This window comes from Trachemys scripta, chromosome 2 (assembly GCF_013100865.1).
Source record: "Trachemys scripta elegans isolate TJP31775 chromosome 2, CAS_Tse_1.0, whole genome shotgun sequence".
Taxonomy (NCBI): domain Eukaryota; kingdom Metazoa; phylum Chordata; order Testudines; family Emydidae; genus Trachemys; species Trachemys scripta.
The window spans coordinates 23,554,409-23,579,807 of NC_048299.1; positions in this window are offsets into that span (position 1 = coordinate 23,554,409).

Below are 25,399 nucleotides of genomic sequence, written 5' to 3' on the forward strand. Positions count from 1 at the left end.
TCTACTGTAGCTCAGGTGGTAGAAGCTTATGGTTTTTAAAGTCCAAAGATCCTGAGTGCACCCAAGAGTATCACATGTGCTGGATATAGTGGTATATTGGCTTATTGTATGTACGCCACCAAGGAAATGATTACAGCAGAAGCAGAGTCACTTCCTGATCCTGGCAACATGACTTTAACAGTCCTCTACAAAGACTTCAGCCAATATATCAACTTCATTAGCCTTGCTGAAGGCACCTGTGTGTGTTTGAGATCTGTCTGATTGTATTTAAAGAATAACTTTTAATATTGACATTTTTAAGAATGCTTGAGATAGTAGGGGCAGAGGGTAGAGCATTCCACAAAGGATCCCTTATCTTCATCCCAAAAACGGCATTAAAGAAGTAATAGAAAATAAAAAAAAAAATTGATGCTTTATGTTGGTGACCAAGAGGTATTTATAACCTCTGGGTTTTCCCTGAAGAGGATAGCTGTGGCTTACTGCAGGAGGAGGTTTAATGTGTCCAACAGGACTCTATTTTTTAATGTGGAAAAGATTCTATGGTCTTAGATTTTGCAGCAGTATGGAGGGTGTTGTTTTTTTACAAAACTCACAATTTGGGGCCTGCTTTGACCTGACTGTGTCTGTCTGAAAAGCATCTGTGAGTGTGCAAAGTGCAGTAAATCCTTATTGTCCTGGAAACAGGGTAGCCGCCGGCTTAGTGTGAAGTTGTTTCTTCGTTTCTGTATATAGTTTCTGTTTGAAATAAAAAAGAGTTTATCTTGATACTAGTCTGCTCACCTGTCAGATTCTACAGGGGCTTTTGAATAAGGGTTTTAAAGCAGAGAGAGACTTAAACTGCAAAATAAGAAATGATATCCTTTTGCCAAAAACCTCAAGACTGGGGATATTTGGACCTAGATTGACAGAAATGAATGGAGGAGATGCTACATTTAGATCTAGGTTCAGATTCAAAACCTATCACCCTTGCAGAGCTGGGGGATGTTTGGGTTCGGGGATTTTGCTTCTGGTCCATCTCTGCTTTCAAATGTGGTTCTGCTCTGAAAAATATCCATGGGTTTTTAATGATCCCATAGCTTATTTATTCAGTTTACCAGTTAGAAGAGGACTGGACAATCAGTCCCTCCGTGTAAAGATGGACGCTTTTTAGTGCTTTTCTCTTAATATTAAAAAAAGCAGGCATATGGGAGGCAGGGAAGTGAATTTCAAATATTTAATTGTAAATACAATACAGCTGTAGTTTTTAATTTGCACATGTTCCATTACAAATTGGCTTGTGACTTCTGTGAGCTTCTTTCTCCAAGTGGGGGATGGTCTGGCTCATTGCCAGGTCACCAACAGCCCCCTCAAAAGGAAGATTCACAGACCGTGCATTGTATCAAAGGGGTAGCCGTGTTAGTCTGGATCTTTGCTGCTTGTACAGAACATGCATTGTATCCCTCACACTTCTTTAATCTGCAAATGCACTGCCAATCTGGCACTGGCAGCAACATTCAGGAAACTGAAACATTGTTTCTAAGGCACGATACAATTCACCACCTCCAAGAAAAGTGGCAGGAGGCAATGAGTGGAGTAACTGCCAAGCAGGCAACCATAGCATGATTTCATCAATACTTGTAAATCAAACCAGTGATGCACGCAACTTCACAAACAAGAGGTTTCCTTCCTACAGGCTAGCTACCTTTTATCCTGCTTCTTCTTCTACCCTAATAGGCAGTGTATGCTGTTACTGGCTGGAAGCTGGAATTTATACGCTGGGCAACAAGTACAGCAGACATGAGTTTGAAGGACAAGGCAATAGCACTTTCCTCATTAAAATAATTAAGATCCATTTTAGGAAGCCATCCCTATTAAGGAAGGGGGCTTAAGCATGTGCTTAATCCTCACTGGGGCTTAAGTGCTTAAATGCATTCCTTAACGGAAGCCTAATTTAGTAAACAGAAAGCACCAAATATGCTTTCATTGAGAGCAGAATTTGCCCTATGTGGAAAAATCAGATAAGCATACTCTCCTATTATTACTTGAATTCTGGAATAAAATAAAATGTGCTGTTATAAAAGGAATGCAAAAACAACAGCAAAACTAATTACAAGAGCATATAGCTGTTTTGCTTATTCTATAGAACATTCATAAGGAAGAAAAATACCTGGAAAATTATCCAATAAACCAAATAATTTTTCAAGTGTGGAGCTTTTCTCCTCTTTGGGGCATATAGCTATTTTTTCTGTAACAAATATCCATATTAGATGAATAGGCCAAATTCAGAATACATCCGCTGGATCCTAAATCCCCAGTCTTGTAAACACATGTACATGAATATCTTTAGACATATCAAAGTTTGTATTGAGTTTAGTGGGACAGCTCATCTGACCAAAGTTATGAGTGTGTGCTCAATCTTAGACCTGGATTCAGCAATGTGCTCAAGCATGTGCCTAATTTTAAGCACCTTGCTGAATCTTCTATGCTTAGTTGGTAACTTTTAGAGTTAGACAAATACTGGTAAAAGCATTCATGTGAATTTTCTAATTAATTTGCTTATGTCAGCTTAGCACGAACATTTATACAATTGTTTTGCTTTTCAGCCTTTGACTTATTTGAAACCTGATATGGAATAAAAACAACCAACCACTATTTATTGTCATAGTTTCTAAGGTCAGTTCCATGGTACCCTGGTGCTTCATTAAAGAAGCACTGGCTTTTTTGTTGTTGTCTTTGTTGTTGGCTTTGTAATAAGCTTTGCAGACAACACTCAGGAGAGATGAGTGTAATTGAGAAGAGACATGGACAGGGCAATAGGTTATTGTTTAGAATCTTAGCTTGTGGGTAAAGTAAATTTAAAGAATGCCATCTTCCAACTGCTTTAGTTATGTCTGAGTAAAGTAAGTGCCCAGATAAGATGATAAAAGCTCAGGGAATTATAGTGAAACTAAATAAAAAGATATCAAGAAAGGAAACTGCCTCCTAAACTGCACAGTCAGTGGACCCTCCACATTCAGCTCACACCCCCTCGGCCTTAAAGATATGTCCCTGGGGTAGGTGCCAGCTTAGGATCCCCATCATTTTGCTTCCATTGCAGAAGAGAGGCCGAAAAAGGCATAATTGAGTGGGGCCTTCTGAATTAAACAATTAGATAAATCTCTTCTGGGTGAACTTTGCAGAGATTTCTTCCCCTTCAGTTCCTTCCTCTGGGTTTTACTGTGGGACTGGATGGCCCAGACCTACAACAGCTACAATAGAGACAGGATATGAGCGTCAAATTTTGCGCTTGCATAAATCCAGTGTAACTCCATTGAGGTCGGTGGAGTTCCCCTGGATGTATATAGGTGTAAAAAAGAGCAGATTTTGGGTCTAAAGAAACTGATTCTGTCTATACAGAAAATGAGTCAGGAAAAACAATAAAGACAACTAAATTTCAAACATTTATATTTTTCTCTTCTAGCTGGGATTGTGACTTTAAAATCCAAAGACCTAAATCTGAAGTCCATTTGGAAGATTTCCACTGAAGTCATGGTTCTGAATTTTTTTACTCAATCATGGCACAGGTAATAATAATAATAATAATAATTAATAATAATAAAAACTCTCACTGAGTTCAGTAGGAAGTTTGCCAGAGTGAGGAATTCAGGATTAAGTCCCTACTAGAATAAAAGGAACTGAAAAGGAGAAAGTAATCTGGGACTGGTGATTTTGAAATAAGTAGTAACACAGAAAGTGAATTTAGCCTGAGGCTAATATAAGTCTTGTCTTTTTCTCTGACTGGTTCTTTCAATATAGCAGCCACCTCCACTGATTAATATATTTACTGCAAAGTGGTATCAACTCACTCACAGAAGTGAGTTTGCGGACAATTATAATCCACTGAAAGAGCATAAAGTCCTATAAATGAAACTGACAAGTTTGGAGGCATTACTCAGCTAGCACCATATTTGGGTAGTGCTGTAAGAAACCTTTGGGGATTAACAAATTGCAAACCAAGATGAAAATTATAATCAGTGAAATGGGGAATTTAAAGGACAAAAGAGAAAACAAATGCATGGCAATGGCATGGAAGCAAGTACCTAAGAAAGAAGGAAGATAGATGTGAGTCAGAAGCAAGGTATGGAAGCAGTATGAAGAGAGAGAAAGAACTAAAATGGAGAGAGAAGGAGAATTCAGAGGCTAGAGCTGAAGTAAGAATAAATAAAAGAAGAGGAAGGCAAGAAATTATCATAAGAAATAATTGCTACTAAAGCCAGGATTGTCCCTATCATTTCAGGAGTCTTTGCGTTGACGGCCAGCCATGTGTTATAAAATCTAACAAACAAAACAACACCCAAGTCCTTTTGAAGAGCCCTGTTTAAAGGCTTGAAACAAACTAAAGACTTCATGGTTCTCAAAATATATCACAGTCACTGGAAAAGTGAAAACCACAGGGATTAAAGGACGACATTTAGAAGACCCCAGGGTTAAAGTGATGCACGATACAATGTCTATTTACAAACAACCATACATCTCACCCCAGTATCAGCCGTGATAGCTGCACTGTAAATCATCTTGTCTAAACACACACCTTTTAGGCATTTTTATTTGCAATATCCCCTAGGCAGAGGTTTCAATTCCTGGATCAGTCTGCTCTGCAAGAAGGCAACCAAATGAAATCATTTACTTTCCAAAATAAAGATATCAAAACACCTGCCAAACCTTGTTTCCATTACCAATTTTTATAGCCATCATAATCATGAGAATTTTCGTTTCTTTTTAGAGTACTATGTGATGTAGGGGTTTTTGTGATTATTATGGACAACATTTCACAGTTCTGCTTCACTTTTCGTCTGAAGTTCTCAAACATTTCTCAGACATTAATCAGTCAATCTATGATATGGATAAGTGTTGTTATACTTCTTTTGCAGATATGTAAACTGAGTCATAGAAAGGAAAACATTTGGGCTATGAACAGATGTCCTGCAGATGACATCTACTAAGAGGAAGAGAATTCATCCAGGTTATTGTTTATTAAGAGATTGACATACTCTATGTTACACATTGAGGACATCTGCTTCCATCACTTGGGGCAAAATTGACATCTGTGCAGAGAAACAACACAGGACCTATGCACCACGTAAATCCTACTTAAGCCTTCATTTGCATAGAGATCAATTTCACCCTGCCTTAAGAGGGAGGTCCATCATCTTTCCAATATTCTTGTTATAATTCTTATTAATTATTAGTGTATTGGTGGTACCTAAAGGGATCAGTGCCCCATTGTGCTAAACACCATAGTCACATTTAACAAAAAGATACTCCCTTCCTGAAAGCGTTTAACCGTCTGGTCCTGCAAAGAGTTATTTATGTGCTTAACTTTATGCATGGTGAGCAGTCCCATTTAATTCAGTGGGATTACTCAGAGTGCACAATATTAAGCACATGAATAAATCTTTGCAAGATTGGACCTAAATTATAGTGGAGTGCGAGCTCTGCTATATTTAAGGTTCAGAAGCCCTTTCTCTTTAAAGCTCGACTGTTCTAAAATCCGTATGGTTACTTGGATTGCCTTGAAATTTAGTGTTCCTGATGGGGGTTTAGGGTGGAGTCAGTGATCCAAATTTGAGGCCATTTAGCCATGGGGTTCCCAAGAGACACCCTCCCCCCCAAAATCAGCTTTACTTAAATTAAACTTGACCTATTTTGGAAGACTTTTTTGCACACAGACAGAGATGAAACTAGAGCCCAGATTGTCAGACCAGGGTCTGAATACAGTGCATGACATCCGCCAGAACTTTGGGGAAAATCAAATTAAAACGTTGTTTGAAAAAGAGTTTGCCTCTCCAGTTAGGCACACACCAAGCAGTTCTAAAGCTCATGCACCTAATGCATTACACTGATGTATGGACAGAGGAGGTAATAGGATTTTTAGCCTTTGCCATTTTATGCTAGCTGAATAGCTCAAGGGGATGAGCAGTATTCTGTTCAACATGGTCCAGTATCTCTGCAAGCCCCATGCTGGTCAGAAAGCTGTAAAAGGTCAGAGGGCATATTTCTAAAAGTTGTATTGTTGGGGTTTTTTATTTAATTTAATTTTGTATTGGCAGGGGGGATGCAATCAAAGTATGTTTGTACAAAAAAAATAGCTATGTAAATGGCTGCTGGCAGGCATGGGGCATTTTAGGGGGTGGAGAAATGGGGGAAATATGGATAAGAGGAGTTTGGGGCTTCATTGAGGGAAGGGGGGGCTATGAGGATGGCTGGTAGGGAGTTAAGGAGGGTTGGGGGGCTCAGGTGAGGGACACTGGGAAGAGGACGTGGGGATGAGTGGCAGAGGACCAGGGTAGAATAAGGGCAGAGTCAACCCCAGATTCTCCCCTTTTGTGTGTCTGAGCCCCTCTCCCTACCTATGTGTGTGTGCCAGAATCTGGATCCCCACTACCCCTCTAGTGAGGTCTGAGTCCTGCTCCTTGCCCTCCATATGTACTAGGATCTGGGGGTCCCTGCCCACCAATGGGGCATAGATCCCCCTACTCCTCCTATGTGCACCAGGCACTGGAGAACACTTGCCTATCTGGGAAGGGGCCAAGATCTGGGGAAGCTCTGCCCCTCTGGGTATGGAGCTTAGAACAGGCATGCTCAGATCCTATGCCAAGAGCACATTGCTGACACTGAGGCGAGGAGCTGAGAACGGCCATGCTTGAAATTTGTCAGAAACTCTCCAGCACAAGGAACAGTTCCCACATCTGAAAGCTATGGTTCAGGCTGTATTCATCCCCACTGGGTGTTCCCTTTCATCTGAGAGCATCTCATTGAGGTGAAAGGGACAGTTCATGCCTCTCTGAGGGAGTCTTCACTTCAGATGCTGCATCGGCGCAGTGTAGCATTTTAATGAAGATGCTCTAAGCATAGTTAATCCACCTCCCCAAGAGGCAGTAGCTAATGTCATCGGGAGAAACTCTCCTGTTGCCATAGTGCTGTCTACACAGGGGGTTAGGTCGGTATAACTGCGTTGCTCACGGGGTGTGGATTTTTCACACCCCCTGGGCAACATAGTTATAACTATATAGGTCTGTATTGTAGACTGGACCTGAGCCAGCTATGCTGATGATGATTGTGTAGAACCCTTCCCCTCCACTCTCCCTCTAATTTCATAGAGTACTATGTAGAGTGGAGTGCCAGCTCTGCTACTGCTAAATTTGGGAAGTCCCTCTGGTTGAAAGGACAGCTCCTCTAAGTGCTCTAGAATCGGGGTGCTTATATGGATTGCCATGAAATTTTCTATTGTGAGGCAACGTTAGTGACCCAAAGGTGGGGTCATTTTGAGCAAGGGGGTTCCTGAGATACAGCCTGCAGGGGAAAAACATCATGAAGTTCACACATTCTAGCAACTTTGAAGTTTGAAACAGAAATCTGGGAAATCTGACAATGAAATAGAAAGCTGTGGACATCTGGGCAAAAATCTGCCTCTGTCTCTGTGGGTGATGGGTGTTGGGGGTTTTATTTAATTTTGTTGAGTAAAGTAATCTGAGTATAGCAGAATATTCAGAAGCTGCTGAAACTATTTTTGAAGTGAAAATGAATTACTCATGTGAGAGCTCACTGGGAGGGGAGGGTGCTTAAAGGTTCAAGCCCTGAATTCTCCCCTTTCGTGTGTGTGCTGAGATATACAGGAGCCCTGATCCTCTTGGGGTGTTGAAGCTCCTCTCCTTGACCCTCTTTGTAAGCTGGGATCTGGGGCGTGGGGAATAGAAGTAACAGAAATTTAAATGTCTGAAATCCAAAATAGTTAAGCTACACATCACCCCTGTGTGGGGTGAAGAGACAATTTGAAAGGGGAAGACTGGATGGACTTGGGGAAGCCAGCTGAAGTAGGGTCAGGAATCCCAGCTGGGGGTTGATGGAGTGAAGACCCCAGCTCAGTGAGCCTCATGGGCAACATAATTAATGCCCTGAGCAAATCAATGTTTTTTAAAGAAAATTTGCTACAGTGCAAATGGCAAAGTATTGAATATCATGGAGTTTGCATGGAATTAATTTAACTAGCAAACTTAGTCAATTTCAGTTGCTCCTGTAGATCCATTTTTGGACACACTCAGCCTCTTGTTTATTCCTGCCTATTTGTTTCCCCCTCACCAGTCTATTCTTCCACATAGACATGTGCACAGCTCTTCCACACACATACATAGCAGTCTATTCCTCTGCATGCACACAGCACTGTAAGCTAAGGTAACATTTAAAAGATCATGATTTGGGAACATTTTCATGATTTCTGTGCCCTCTGTGAAACTGTGATTTACACAGGGCCCTATACATAACCACAGTAGTGTGCAGCTTTCCAATAAGACCTGGTTTACACTAAAAAGTTAGGTTGACCCAGTTATGTCTCTCAGGAATAAGAAAAATCCACACTCCTGTGCACAGTAGTTAAACTGACCTAATCCTGGTGTAGACAGTACTAGGACAAGGGAAGAATTCTTCTGTTGACCTAGCTACTGCCTCTCCTATGCCAATGGGAGAACCCCTCCTGTTGGCATAGGTAGTATCTACACTGAATCACTACAGACCATTTCAAGTGTAGACAAGCCCTAAGTTGCTGCCTGTGATATGTATATGCAGCAGTACAGGGCAGGAGACAGCAGGGAGAAACCTATTACATGTTAATGACTTCTACTGTGCCAACTACTGGCTTAAAGGGGCAGAAAGGTGGATGGAAGTTCAAAATGTTGGCAGTGGGGGCTGTATGTTGCAGGGAGTGGTGAAGCAAGGGGTAGAGGAAAGACACACACAAGTCTTCTCTCACACGTTTAAAATTATGGTAACAACCATGTAATAAAACTGTCAATGTTTTGGGACAAAGACCATGGTTGAGATCTACTTCAATGGCACTGTCATCAACTACACATTGCAAGCATTTCAAAGCATGACCATTAGCCCCATTCCACTATAACAAAATGTACAGGAAGGGGACTGAGGAATCATTGTGCAACCATATGACTTATGAGAAAGACCACTGGACTGACACTATTCCTAGTTCTGCCACAGGCCTTAAATCTGCTCTTTTTGAGCATTGCCCCAGAATCACCTGTGTCACACATATTTGAATTCTACTATTTCACTGTAAAGGAAAGGAGTTACCTACACCTGCCCTAAATGCAAACATTTGGCCTACTTTCCTGACAGAATTACCATTTGCTTCAACTCTGTATTTCCTAACCATCATATATGTTATAAACAAATGGAAGAAATGAGAAATTTTATAGTAATGAATGTAAATCAGAACCTAGAAATTTTAGAAAATTGATAAAGGAAGTGAAAGGACACAAGGAGACATCTATAAGAAGTTGTTTCTTTTAAGTATATTAGGAACAAAAAGAATCCTAACAGTAGTATTGGTCCATTACTAGATGAAACTGGTAGAATTATCAATAATAATACACAAAAAGCAAAAATGTTCAATAAATATTTCTGTTATGTGTTTGGGAAAAAATAGATTTGTGCATATATATAAAATTATAGATATGCCATAATTACATCAGCTGTTTTTCCACAAATACAGAACAGAAATATTTATATGTGTATATATATTACAATATGTATGTATATTTATAATATATACTACTGAAAGGATGGTAATCAATTGTTCTCCATGTTCACTTAAGGTAGAACAAGAAGTAATTGGCTTAATTTGCAGCACAAGAGATTTAGGGTAGATATTAGGAAACACTGTCTAACTATAAGAGTAGTTAACAGGTTACCAAGGGAGGTTGTAGAATCGTCATCATTGGAGGTTTCTAAGAACAGGGTAGACAAGCATCCATCAGGGATGGTCTAAGTATACTTGGTCTTGCCTCAGCGAGGAGGGATGTACTAGATGACCTCTTGAGTTCTCTTTGAATCCTACATTTCTACGATTCTATGCTTATTTGTGGATTGATATGTAATTCTGCAGGTTGCTCTTACAGACTTTTAGCTCTGCATACTAAATGGGAAAAACATGTAATAGGATGACTTAATTTAGAAATTCAGCATTCCATGTGCACATTGAACATTACAGGCTTGATCCTGCTGCAATGTGGTCAGTTATAAAACATTCATGGTCTTTCAAGGGAGAAAGGCCCTACCTTTTTTTCAAGATTTTGGGAATCTACAAACTTTCCCTTAATGTTGCAAAGGGATCTGCTTAGGCCCTAAATAAAGAGTTTTGAAAAATAAATTTTAGTTTATTCAATCTCTGAGAAGTAAAGCACAAGCCTGGTCTGACAGTGCTTACCATACTCTAGACTCTAGAAGTCAATGGGTGCTCCAGACACTAAGCAAATATTTGTTAGAGCTGTGAATGTGCTGAAACAGCAATGCACAACAGAACAAGGTAAGGACAGAGAGTTAGCTCTGTCCATTTCCTGCCATGTTTTTTTTCCACAATACTCCATTAGCTTCAATGGTAGTGTTGCTTGCAGGTCGATGACAGACATGGACATTATTTTGTTTCTAAATATTTTGGCCTTTTTTGGATTGTGGCATGGCCTTAACATTATTTTGGCACAGTTTTCTAATGAGTAAATAATTTAATTAATAAGAGAAGTGATATTTTCACTTTCCTTAACAAAGTGTTACATATGAAAATAAGTAATTCTGTAATTTTCCCCCTCAGATTTGTGGACTTTATTAGTTCTTTCTATTTTTACAAGTGACTCTCCAAAGCTCTGAGGGGCTGATCCAAAACTCAGTGAAGTCAATGGAAAGACTTCCATTAACTTCAGTGGACTTTGGATCAGGCTCTAGTTGCAGAGCAATAATTGCACATATAGTGTATATTTATACTACAGGGAGGTGCAAACGCAGCACATGTAGACATACCCTGAGCTAGCTTTTATCTAGTCATGGCAGCATGAGCTATCCCCACCCACCCAGGAACCTGAGTGCCTATTCAAGCAGCTAATCTGTGCTGCTGCTTGTGCTGCTTTGCCTTCACTGCGATTGTTACTCAAACTAGGTTTGTCTAGCTAAATCAAAGCTAGCTTGGTTATGTCTACATGTGTTGCAATCACATCCTGATTGCAGTGTAGACATACCCACGTGGTCAGAATGGTGTAAAAAAGCCCCCAAAACACAAACCTGTAAAATTCCACACTTGAATAAATTACATCTTTTCATGGTTGCCCTAGCAGAAGATATGACTCGCTCACACCAAGAAATGTTGATATTTCTGCAATTAAAACAACTTTTTGTCCAGTGAAAGTTTCTGTGATTTTCAAAAGCACTCATCAGTGGTCTAAATCTTCTCCCATTGATGCTGCATGAATTTAAGCACATGTGTAAGTCATTGCAGGATCATGGCCTAATAGAAAACCATTGTGTGGGGAGATTGCCTCAACTGTTCCAATTATACAAATTGTTATGACTCATGACTTATTAAAAACAAAACATTTTTTTGAATCACACAACTCCTCAAAACTCAGTTTAAGAAATCTGACCCAAATGTTTACACCACCTAGTGTATTCTGACCAGTTCTTTTGAAGATTCCTTTACTTGTGAAAAAAGAACAGGAGTACTTGTGGCACCTTAGAGACTAACAAATTTATTAGAGCATAAGCTTTTGTGGACTACAGCCCACTTCTTCGGATGCATATAGAGTGGAATAAATATTGAGGAGATATATATACACACACATACAGAGAGCATGAACAGGTGGGAGTTGTCTTACCAACTCTGAAAGGCCAATTAAGTAAGAGAAAAAAAACTTTTGAAGTGATAATCAAGATAGCCCAGTACAGACAGTTTGATAAGAAGTGTGAGAATACTTACAAGGGGAGATAGATTCAATGTTTGTAATGGCTCAGCCATTCCCAGTCCTTTTTCAATCCTGAGTTGATTGTGTCTAGTTTGCATATCAATTCCAGCTCAGCAGTCTCTCGTTGGAGTCTGTTTTTGAAGTTTTTCTGTTGTAAGATAGCCATCCGCAGGTCTGTCATTGAATGACCAGACAGGTTAAAGTGTTCTCCCACTGGTTTTTGAGTATTATGATTCCTGATGTCAGATTTGTGTCCATTAATTCTTTTGCGTAGAGACTGTCCGGTTTGGCCAATGTACATGGCAGAGGGGCATTGCTGGCACATGATGGCATATATCACAAGTACTCCTGTTCTTTTTGCGGATACAGACTAACACGGCTGTTACTCTGAAACCTTTACTTCTGAAGACAATGAAATTATCCAATGCCTTCTGCTGGCCATGCTCTGTAATTTTGTTTTGTATTTTCCAGTCTTCCTGTGGTGTCTATGTGAGCCCAGCCCTAATTGAACACTACCCTAAATTGGCATGATTCCCGTTAACTTTAATGAGGATGATACCCACTTATGCCTGGGCTCAATTTGTTTCTGTGTTTCAAAGGATCCCAAATTCCTGTAAGTTTTGATATTTTTCCCCTTAAATCTATGTTTGAATGTGGTTTTTAAATTGGCAATGAAAGGGATGCACCAGTTCTATCATGTGATGGTGATCTGGAGAGCCAGTTGAAAAATCAGCAATTCTGAGAAAAAATATCTATAATTTAAAATGTAAGATGTAATTGTGTAAGATTGTAAACAATAGCTAAACTGCATTTAGGCTCCCAAATCCTGGTAAAGCCCTAATCCAGCAAAGTATTTATGCATGTCCCTCCTTGGACTGCTGAACTGAGGCTTAAATGGGCTGATTTTCTACAGTTCTAAGCAACGAACAGCTATGCTGAAATCAATACATGGGTCTGGACGCTCACTGCTACTTAAAATTTAACCCGCATATTTTAAAGACTGACTTTAGGCTATTTTTGAAAATCTTGTCCTTATCAATTAAGAGATCTTATCTGACAAGAAGTGGGAGATATTACAATAGCATCTTTTTTAGTTCATGCACCATGAAGACTGGGGTATTTAAAGGGATCTAAGATTGTCAGTTCTATGAAAGTCAATGGAATTTGGGCATCTGGCTCACTTTAGCTTTTTTAACAATCCCAGTCTTAGTCCTTTTTATCAATTAGCCCAAATTATTTATTAATATAAATGATTATAAGGATCTGTTTAAAAAAAAAACATTTGGAAGCATAAGAAATGTTATGAAATGTAAGTTCCCTTCAGGAAAGCAGTTAGGGCCAAATTCTGCCACCTTTACTCACAGTGCCTAAGCCCATGCATTTAAATTGGACTACTTCAGAAATAAAGTTTTGTTAAAGAGGCCTGGCCCACAGCCTGTTGCAGTCAATGGGAGTCTTTCCCTGATTTAAATGGACTTTAGATCAGGCTGATTGTGAGTAGGAGTATCAAAATCAGGTCTTTCTTAATTACCACTGCCACCGTTTGAAAGAACAGGGTACGCTAAGCCCCTACCATCTCTGAGTCCAGTTCTTAGTCATGTCCTGATCCTACAGTCTTTACTCAGACAAAACTCCTACTGGCTTCAATGGAAATTGTATCAGAGGAAAGACTGCAGGATTTGGTCCTGGCACATGTTTTTAGGTATAAATCACATCTATAACTACTAAACCTGTACCTGTTCACAGTGACATCAATAATAGTTTTACCATTGACTTCAATGGGAACAGAACATTCAGGAGGGATAAAACAAGAACCATCTTTTTCAAGGTTCAAAAGAAATTTACATTTTTTTTATCCCCATTATTTTTTTATGCCTTTGTGCCTTGTGGTTCTCTTAGAAGGAAATACTGAATATCATAAAAGAGAGGAACTTGTTATGAGTAGGCTTTGCAGAATTCTTTTAAAATAATTTTTATGAAAACGATCAATGTTTATTTTTAAGCTTTTTTATTATTGATTTATATGTTCACAGTTGCAAGAAATTATAGGGGGTGTCAAATATAATTATTTAATGGCAATAGACATGGGGATACAAAATGTTAAAGCTTAATGACTGTTTAAATGTAAATTGTTAACATCACATGCCAAAATATACAAAGTTAAAATTCTTAGATCTAATAAGTTCTCAAGCAGCTTTTTTCTTATTTTGCCTATCTGTAAATTTTGATTATTTTCTATGGACATATTTTTTCATGGTTTGAGTATATAAAGTGAAATCAACATTTACTAATAAAAATCTGACCCCTCCAAGCCTACTTATGGGATTTCCAGGACAGGTTTTCAGATCCAAATGTACCAGACAGCTCCAATAAGCATCCAGGTGTTCTGGTACTTATCCAGACTTTTTGAGCTTCATCCATCCTTAATACTGAGATCAAAGTCATACAACCAAGTCCTAAAGGACCTTGTTTGTTTTCTATTCAGCCCTTATTCCCTTTGATTTCTGAGTAATGACTTCAGATTTTGGCTCATGATAATTTACAATCCTATGTGCCAAGTTTATAATGGGATTATTTCTAGGACTAGTAGCTGCCCTCTAGACAAATGAAGAGGATATTCTAAAGCGATCATAGGAATCAACGTGCAGTTGTATCATTATGTAATGTATGGATAATTTGTGTAGGACTTGGATATGGTAAGAAAAAGAGAGATGTGACTGTATTTGTTTTCCTTCCCGCCAATAAAGTTATTCAGGATTATTTGGCTACTTAATTAAACAAACAGAAAAACAACTCAAAAAAACCCCACCAAGCAAGCAAACAAAAACTTACTTTGTCTTTCTTCCAATATATTTAAAACCACAAAAGACTGGCACAGAGCCCTCAGTTATTCTATATGTCCTGCTCAGAAATGTACATACAGCATACGCTAAATGGATTGCAAATATTTATAACAATTTTTATAACATTTATTCCTGGAGTTCAAAATATGAACTATTAGTTTGATTGCGCACATAAGTCACGTGTCATTTTTTTCTGTTCTATGATTAGATGAACATAGTTCTTAGAACCTGGTTTCCAGTACTAATGGTATGAATGTTAAATTTAATATGTATTAATACAATTATTTTTCTGTGAATATTTCTCCAGTATTCAGTTAAAATGTTGTTTCCATGAATATTCCTACTAATAACATGTGGAAAAAGCAAACAAAAGCACCATGAACACAAGCAATACAAATTTCATTTTTTTAAATCTGAGCACATATTCACAGAAGAGTTGTTGAAGTATGTACCCAGATTTAATTATTATTATTAACAGTTATTTAGTATAATACATATCTGCAGAAGGAGATATTCCAAGATCTTTTCATAAAAGGCCAAAATGATGAACGTGATACAACTAGAAAATTAAGCTTCTGTCTTTACTCTATATCTTCAAATTATAGTATTTACTCCATATTCTGGCTATATAATTGATATGAATTTAGCATATAAAAGGCTTTCAGTCAGAGCTCTCTGATGAAGAGAATAACTAGTTAGCAAGCAAACACAATGAGAAGGGTTTTTTTTTCACTTTCAATCATCCTAAATCTACTACATTAGTCACCCATAAAGATTTTGTTTTGGTTTATAACATTTGCAGCCTAAAAATATTTAGTGAAATGTTTAAAAGAGTGAAGAGAAAAATAAAATAAAATATATTAATATCTGAAGTAGCCTCTACAGCTTCTTTGCTTGAGTCAAATTGTACTAGCTTTCTACTATGAGCAAATCCACTCTCATAGATGCACAGAACATACCTAATCACTTCTCAGTTTTATCTCCTCTCTTTGGAATTCTGGGGCTCTTGCTTTGAGTGAGAAGAATCTTAGGACCTAATGCTGAGTTACTGAACCAATGGGGGATAAGGATCTTTAGGAGATACTCTTCAGGAGGTGCTCATCACCTCGCAGGATTTGATCCCAAAAAAAGAAAAATGAGGAGCAATGAAAACAGAATAGAATTTGGATTTAAATAGCTCCTTTCATTCTCAAAATAGCCCAAAATACTTTATGTAATATAAGTTAGATACTGGCAGTGCATGGACTATTTAGGGACACACAGAAAGCATTGTCTGCTTCCCATGGCTCACACAGAGGCCTGGGCATTTTACTGAGAGGTATGTTGCCTATATTCAGTACATACAGTAGTCATTATGAAGTTTTACTAATTAGAAAAGTGCATCACATGATCAGTATACACTAAGGTGGACTTTTTGTTTATTATATTTAATGTAGAGAAGTATTAACGTCTTAGTTCACGTTTGATAAACAAATGGAATGTTCATCTGTAACATTACTTGTAAAACAACACATTACTGAAAAGTATTGCAGAAGAGAACTCCTTTTTATACTGTTCCATTCATATAGAAAGTATCTCAAAATGAGGCTGAATAATGGTGTACTGAGACAAATTATTTCTGTTAAATGTATAAAGAAAGCATCCCTGTAGTGGCAGACAATATAATTCATCTAAGCCTTCCAAAAGCAATGTGATGACACTCAGTGTCAAGTGCACATGAAGATCTTTTACTGAAAAGAGACAAACTACTTCTTCTTTCATCTGAAGCAGCCTGCCACGATTTGATGAAGCAAGAAAAGTTGGACTGGCTGTCTGCTAGGAATCCTGCTATTCATACAGTTGATCAATCAATTCATGTAAATATGAAACCCTGTGCATTTTCCACATTTATTCCTCTAACAAGAGGCTAGCGGCGATAAGATTTGACCACCAGTTCCTACCAGGCTGTCTGTAAATAAGAGAAGACATCATCTTAGATTATGCTACTTCTGGCCAGCAGCAATCAAAATGTCACTGACCCAACTGGTTTACATGATGCTGTGGAAAGGCATGACAATCTAGATAAACCCTGAGTCTTTTGGAATGGCAGAATGAATTTCTGCTGAATGCAGAAAGAGATAAAATAAGACTCCAAATAGAACACACCATGCCAATGATATCAATATGTTAAAAAATGCTTGAGGTGATTTGACACAAAATGTCTACTAACAGAAAATACTTTCCTAAAGTAAAACAACTGTGAAAACATTACATTCTAAGTATGTCAGATGGCGGGATGGGGTTGGGAGTTTAAGCTAGCACAGAAGATTTAGAGTATATATATCATAAATTCTTCTGAAAACAAAGGATTTAATATTGATGCACAATCAATATATAAAAATCCTAAAGTGACAAGTTAAGTGGTTTAAGATGTGCTCATGATAATTGAAAACTAAGTCTTCCTAAAGTCCTTTTACAGCTGGCTCTAGCTACAGTTTATGGTACAAATGCTTTTCAATTGCAGTTCTACTGACAATCACAGAGTGCCCTTCTTGAAAGATTTCAATATTTCTAACATTAATGATAAATTCATGCCTCTTTGTTTCCTTGCAGCATCTGTTTTAGAGCAGCAATACACAGTGTGGACATGTACTACAGCCAAGGATCATATGCTGCTAATAAACAAAAAGTGAATGAATTTGCATTTAAACTGGCACTCTAGAACTTCTCAAGACAAAGATGATACATTTGAAACCAAGTTTCTCCATTACTCCTGCAGTAAATAAATGTGCAGAAGCTGATCTAAGTGTAGGACACCTCATTCTTGTACTGCCAAGCTGTGTCTTTGAACATCTTTCTCACACTATTAAACAATATGTTATCAGACTTTAATATTGAAGCCATTAAAGATTCCTCCCCTCCCTCCCCCCCAGTGTTTTGGCTAATGCATAATGTAGGCTTACACATATGGGACCTATGATGATTCATATCTAGTCCAGAACAGTTGTAATTTGTGATTAAAAAATATCTTCCTCCCATATCTGCCTAACCCTGAGGCTTTGATGTAGGCCCCAGTGATCTACACCATTCACCTGGGACAACCATTTGTGGCAGAAGGCTCATTGCGTCTGAAGGGAGAAACCAAAACTCCAAGGAGATCAGACACTTCTTTGGCAGCAGCTGGAGCAGGAGCAGTGGAGGAGGCACCTCTCAGTTCAGACTTAGGCCTCAGTGGTACATCCCCTCTCCACAGGGCAACCCCATGAAGAAGGGCCCCGAAAGGGTAGTAGGGAAGGAGGATGCGGCTGGATTTCATGGAAGGTCTCACACCTTCACAAATCTCGGAGCCTTCTCAGTTGTGTCAGAGTGTTCTGCTCATTTTTGCTAACAGGGAGATTTTCAGGGATTTGAGTTAGGCATGTTTGATAAATATTAGATTCACTAAACGCAAAACAAAAATTATACTTACAAATGGTTAGATATTATGGACAAGATTTTCAAATAAATTAGGTGCTGATGCAAAATGCATGTGCACCTCTGTGCCTAATTTTTGGGGGATGATTATTCATGCAAATAAATTGAATACATGTGCAAACAGCCAATCCTGGTCATTATTACCTACTTTTCACATGCAATTTCAATATCTGCAGTTGCAAATTACGGGCACAATTGCACACCTAGCTGGTGTGAAAAATCTGTCCCTGATATAGCTATGCTTCTAGGCAATTTTCATAGACAGATTCAAGGAAGAATTTAATTATAGTAAGCTCATTAGTAAGGCTCTGTGTGTATCACAGAGGTCACGGAAGTTATAGATGCTGTGACTTTCCATGACCTCCGTGACTTCTGCAGCAGCTGGTGTGGCTGGTTCGAGGGCTGCGGCTCAGGCAGCCCCTGAGCCAGTCGCACCAGCCGCTGCTGGGGCAGTTTGGGTGTGGGAAAGGGCTCAGGACTCGGGATTGGGGTGTGGGGCAGCGCTTACTGGGGGGGGGGGGCTACCCAGAAGCGGCCGATATGTCCCTGCAGCTCCTAGGCAGAGGGGCCACGGGGCTCTGCGCATTGCTCCTGCCTGGAGGCACTGTCCCCACAGTTCCCATTGACTGCAGATCCTGGCCAATGGGAGCTGCGGAGCTGGAGCTCGTGGTGGGGGCAGCCTGCCAGCCCCACCAATCCTCTCCCCTCCCTCAGCACCACCAGGGGTTCCAGGCAACTCCCCGAGCACCTGAGGCCCCTCCAACCAAGCTTTAGTTAGGGGTATATAGTACAAGTCATAGACAGGTAATAAATTTTTGTTTACTGCCCGTGACCTGTCCAGGACTTTTACGAAAAATACCCGTGACTAAAACTTAGCCTTTCTCATTAGGGATAGTATAATTGCTTGTCCTATGTTCTGTAAAGTACTGTATATTTACTCACTACAAGAAGTTTTTAATAATATTCTCTAATCTGTTATATTAATGCAAAAGCATAAACGGATTATCAGAGGTAATAAAGGTTTTTTAATAAATTTGTAAAAAGTATAAAGATGAATTCCTTTATAAATTAGAATGGAAAATTAGAAGGAATCTATAGCTGGGGTATGACAATTAATTCCCCCCCACCCCTTTACTAATGTTTGGGCTAAGCATTGAGTCAGTATAGGAATCGTATTAGTCCTGTCTCAAAAATAACCTCTATAGTGATGAAGAATTACAAAATAGGCAGATAATGCTATAAATGGTTATTTAAAGATCAGATATGTCAATCACTTACATGACGCCAAACTGGATCACATATATCTAGAATGACTGGAAAACAGCCAACAATTTGAACAGATATATATTCAGTTGTCCATAAAAACCCTAAAAGCAGAGTCTCATTTATGTAATCTAGGTAGGGGGATAAATTACTTGGATTGGGGGAGGGGCGGAGTTGTGGGCGTTTGTGGGTTTTTTGGTTTTATTTTTAGAGCTCTTTCCCAAATAATTAAAATATGTTAGATGAGAAAAAAATTGTCATCACAAATGTAAATTCTATAAAACTTTCAAGACATTAGTAACAGAGTGTAGTGCTGTATTTACACTGTGGTCATTGACTAGGAAGAAGATATCCTTTTAGGACAGAAATTGGTTGAAGAACAGGAAAAAAGGAAGTCACGAATGACATTCTCATGAGCATGAATTGATGCAACATGTTCAGGTCAGAAAAAATATGTATCACTGTACGTTTTCAGCATGAAACTGACAATTCTTCCTGCTCCCACAAAATTTAAAGTGACATTCTTTTATTTTCCACAGGGACAGCTGCTATAATTCCCATCTGAAAATTGGCCTCAGCTGGCATGTAGTAAGTGGGAATACATGTAGATAATAGTCATGAACCAATGAGCACTGCTTGTTGACCCATTATCAAATTGCTGGTGAGCTGTAGTTTCAATTGTAATTCCAGATGACACACATGCTCTTTCCTTTTTTGTCTATTTCTATAACTTTCATTTGCAGTAACACTAACATTTAGTGAATACTATGACCTGTCTTAGCAGTGTATCCTTTGCTCAAATGAGATTGATGGTCATGCACTTTTTTTAATAAAGTGCTCCAATCAAGTACTTATTTCTTTCCTGTAAGTATCATGGAAATGTCAAAGTATAACTTCTATTTCAAAATAATTGTAAATGGAGTTGCATACTCTTAAATATCACAATACTATTGAGTAAAAAAGGAGGTGGAGATAAGCAGACCAGTGAGTGGAGGGATCTCTGACCTGCAATACAGAGAAGTCTGTGATTATCTTGGAAATATCTTTATAATTTCTGAGTAATCCAAACTGATGAGACACATTGGGAAAAATTATTTCTGGTATAAATCTACTGAAGTCATTGGAACTTCCAGCAAGGAGAAAATCGGACATTTAGGTGACAACATCACTTCCCTCACTCTTCATTTCACTGCACCAAGTGCAAACTTCTTGTTCTCACCTTCATTTCTTCTCACAACTCTGCTCCTCCAGACTTGTTTGCTCTCATCACTTATCTTAGTTTCCCTGCCTCCTCTACTGCAAGCATGCCAGCCTTGTATACTTGTTTTTTTGGCATCTCACAAAAATCTTCCAGTTTCTTTTTCCATCCTGCCCGTTACACCTAGAACATCCTCACTGTTCTGATCTGCAAGGTCACTACCCTTTTCTCAAGGTCCTCTTCTGACCCAATGTCTATAAGCAACCAGCCAATTGATAACAGCTTAAAGAAATTAGGAAAGTTGTGACTTAATATATATATATATATAGTAATTTATAAGTTATCACTTAATATAAAAAGAAAGCTGTGACTTTATATATATATAATTATATATATATAAAATTATCTTCAAAAAAAGGGGACTGGACTAGATGACCTCTCAAGGTCCCTTCCAGCCTACAATTCTATAATTGATTATGTATGATTAAATTGTGATACCCTTACTTCTTAAGTGGTACTTGCTCAAGTAGTCCTATTGATTTCAATGAAGGTACTATTCAACATGAGTAAGAGTATCAAAATCTGGCCCAGAGGAGATAGACTGTCCCTGACACAATTTAGCCCTGATTTTCAAATGTGCTTCAGCTGGAGATGAGGGTGCTTATGAAAACGAAAAAGACTTCTGAAAATTAGGCCTAGCAAGAAAAAAATATATGGTGCAATTTGGACCATCACTACTTCTATTATTTTTTATTTGGCCATCTGTTCTTACAGCTATCTAATTTAAGCTCAGAATTACAGAAATTATGCAAATCAAGTGCATAACTGCACACCTAAATTATTTGAAAATCTGATGTTAAAGTTACATAATTAGTCTTCAAAGTTAACAACCCTCTGTGATGAACCAGTTCAGTTTATATTTGTCAAAGTCAACATTTCAGGCATTCTGCAAACTTATTTAGAGAAGATTAAGGTCGGGGAGTGGGGCCCAGGAGAAGGTCCCTGCAGTCCCTTAAGCTATCGACCAAAACTGAAAAAATACTGAAAAATGGTGAGGACTCTGAGAGAGGTAATTATATAGATCTAGGCAAAATAAGAAACTCCTACACGCATCTGCAGTGCTTTTTCTATGAGTAAAGTATAATTGGTTTAGAAATGCCTCTGCAAAGTGGTATCTCACTTGCTTCAACTGTGATGTGTCCGGAGAGATAACTGTACTCTAGAATGGAACTCTGGGGAGGGTGTACTTTAGTGCCTGGAGTGTCTTGAGAGCTCAGCATGAATATTGGGCAGCAGAAGCATGGGTTCCATTCCCTAGAAGGGCACCAGATGGATAGTGTACCCAGAAAGTGTGCCCAAGGTGCCAGAGCCTGTGGCTAGAGGCTGCCCAGACCCAGAGAGACTTAGAAGCATACAGATTCAGTGAGTGGGTCCAAACATAGCTGACTGGTGAGAATCTGCTAGGAGAACTAACACAGGATCATGACAACATATTTGACACCAACACCATACATCCATTGCAGTCAGGACTGCACATATGCAGAAATATAAACCTGAAAATCACCAGTTATTTCACTCTAAAGTTCTTCATGTTTTAGAACTTAAAAATACTATCAATTTAATTTAACTTGGAATAACAGGCAATAAATAAGCAAGACTTATGTGTATATAACTATAGTATATTTCTAGAAGTAGTTTGGGTAGTCTGTCAATCAAAACTATATACACACAATGCTGAGGTCTAAATTAAGCTGTTACCACTCAAGAAAGAGATTATGGAGTCACTGAGGATAGTTGTCTGGCTATAACAAAAGAAGGACAGGAAACATTTGACAATGGTTTAATCAGGCCGCAACTTTATTATTAGATGTCTGGGACTACCTGGCAGATAAAAGTGTGCAGTGCAGGTAACCCCATTTTTATTCCATAATTACCTGGGGGCTTTTACCAGCTCCCCGTCTTTTCCCATTCAGGTCCCTCTAGCAAATCCATGGTTGGGACCTTACCATACCCAGGGGCTTCCACCAGCTCCCCATCTTTTTCCCGCTAGACCCTGCGCTGAAGCATGTCTGACCATACAATGTTAACTTCTGGAAAAATTTCAAGGATCAGCCTCAAGCCCTTTCTTGCTCCAAGCATTAATTCCACCCCTTTATGCATTCCCAAATCGTTTCCCCCTAGATGTACCACAATTCTATCTGGTGGCCGCTGATGGGCCCACACACATACGGCAGCGCTATCAGTTGATCCCATAACGTGACTCTTTGCATGCCAAGGGAGTACTGCTTCACCACTGAAGTCCAGCTGCGAACCCTCGGGCAACTTGGATGCGTATCTATGCACCTAGTACTGTGCCCACAGATCCTCACCACCTTCTGCGTGGCCGGTTATCCAACATCTGTAATGAGATTACAACAAATAAATCTGATTTACCACCTGAGGTCTTACATACGTTTGGTACGCATCCAAATTCCAATGCCCAATTGCCTGAATAGCCTCTGCTCCCATACCTAGCTCTGCTGTTGCCGTTGCTGTCCCAATTCTGAATAAGTGGGAATCAAATACATAGGCTGGCAGCCCCAACCTCATCAGCTCCCGTCTCAACATGGTAACAATTTGATATGTTGTGAGGAGACTCCCATCATCACGCATGAAAAGGGGCCTTCCCCCATGTAGGGCTTCAAAGCCTGAACAGGGCAGATCCCAGGCTCACCACCCACCCGGGGGATAACAAATTCACCCTAGCCAACTTGATCAATCTTTGACCCTCCCAAGCTTAATATCACTGAATGTTCATGCCATTGTATATCACGCATTTCCAAAGCCTGTCCCATAGAGTCCCTAACGGACCCAAGTACAGCTCGCTGATCCTGGAAACACTATAAAATGCTATCAAGAATGCTGCCCTGAACAAGGCCACCTCCTGTCCACTATGACATATGGGGCCAAAGATCTGCATGAGATTTCTGAGCATGTAAACTGTCATGGGACAACGGGAATCCTCCCTCGGGTCACCGGTATGTGACCACCCTGCCAAAAACCACTGCAAGGATCTGGATAACCATTTAGCCTACTGATGAATGTAAAGGAAGAAAGGCAATTCAAGATTGTGGAGGACGCCAGTTGATGGGTTGCCTTCAACAGCATGTACCACAGCACCTGTTCCTCTGTAATGGGTCAATTACCAATGGGTAATATTGTTGACCCACCTTCCATTCCTGAAATTGTATGAAATCATTAAAACTTCTCTCATAGCTCTGCCATGTGCACGGAGCAACTGGTTTCCAGACCACACTGACAACCATCTTACGCCAAGGTTCCATAATGCTAGTGGCATCTCCCTGGGTTTCCGGCTGGCTCCTGGTGCCAGCTCCAGATGTCTGTGGATCTGAAAATGAGATAAGGCATCTGCTATGCCATTATCAACCCCCGAGAGGTTATGAAGTAATGTATATTCCTCGGAGCCTTCTCAGGGGCCAAGCCTTAGGGAAAATCCCCACAAGTTCTCCACAGGCTGCTCAATGTACAGCGGTAGTCAAAAAAGCGAACAGAATATTAGGGACCATAAGGATAAGAGATAGATAAGACAGAAAATATCATAATGCCACTATAAATCCATGGTACATCAACACCTTGAATACTGCATGCAGTTCTGATTGCCTAATCTCAAAAAAGATATATTAGAATTTGAAAAAGTACAGATAAGGGCAACCAAAATGATTATGAGTATGGAACAGCTTCCATATAAGGAGAGATTAAAAAGACTGGGACTGTTTGGCTTATAAAAGACATGACTAAGGGGGATAAAATAGGGGTCTATAAAAGTATAAATTGTGTGGAGAAATTGAATAAAGTAGTGTTATTTACCTCTTCACATAATAGAAGTACCGAGGGGTCACACAATGAAATTAATAGGCAGCAGGTTTAAAACAAACATAAGGAAGTACTTCTTCATACAAGACAGTCAACCTGTGGATCTCATTGCCAGGGAATGTTGTGAAGGGTAAACGTATAACTGGATTTAAAGAAGAATTAGATAAGTTCATGGAGGATAGGTACATCAATGGCTATTAGCCAAGATGGTCAGGGATGCAACTCCATGATCTGGGTATCCCTAAACCTCTGACTGCAAGAAGCTGGGACTAAGCAACAGGGGAAGGATCACTTGTTAAATTGCCCTGTTCATTCCCTCTGAAGCATCTGGCTCCAGCCACTATCAGAAAACAGATACCAGACTAGTTGGACCATTGGTCTGACCCAGTATGTCCATTCTTATGTTTTTATGTTCTTAAAAGCCAGACAAGTGTGCTACTGAAGTTCTAATTTTACAGTTAAATGTAAATGGTACTATTATAAGAGCCCCAGATTTTATATGTTAAGTCCATATTTTTAAAAACATAAGTAATGTGGGTTTAAGGAAGTATGTTTAAGGATGAAATGTTCTAGGGAAAATGATTCAAAAGGCCAGACAGGTAGACAGAAATCTTAGACTAGGGTAATATACACAAGACTTTGATGAGAAGAAAAGCTTGTGATTTTACAGAGATGAAATTTCAAATGTAGTAAACATCCACAGAGAGAAATATGTCTGTCCTTAAATACTGTTCCTAGGATTTTTGTTGCAATGCAAGTAAATACGCAGTGGAAACTGCACATTCGATGTCTGAGGAATTCATGGTGCGATAAAGAAAATAAGAACCTCTGAGGGAATAATTGCTTCACTGTGGGGAACTCATGCAACTTAACTTGAACTTTAAATCGATCTGCTTTCTTATTTGTTACTGCTGGTGCACAGTAGCATGAATAGAAAATTGGGCAGCTATAAAATGGTGGGTTTAATGTTATGCAGTATTTTAATGCTATTAGTGTTTTAATGAATGTTGGCG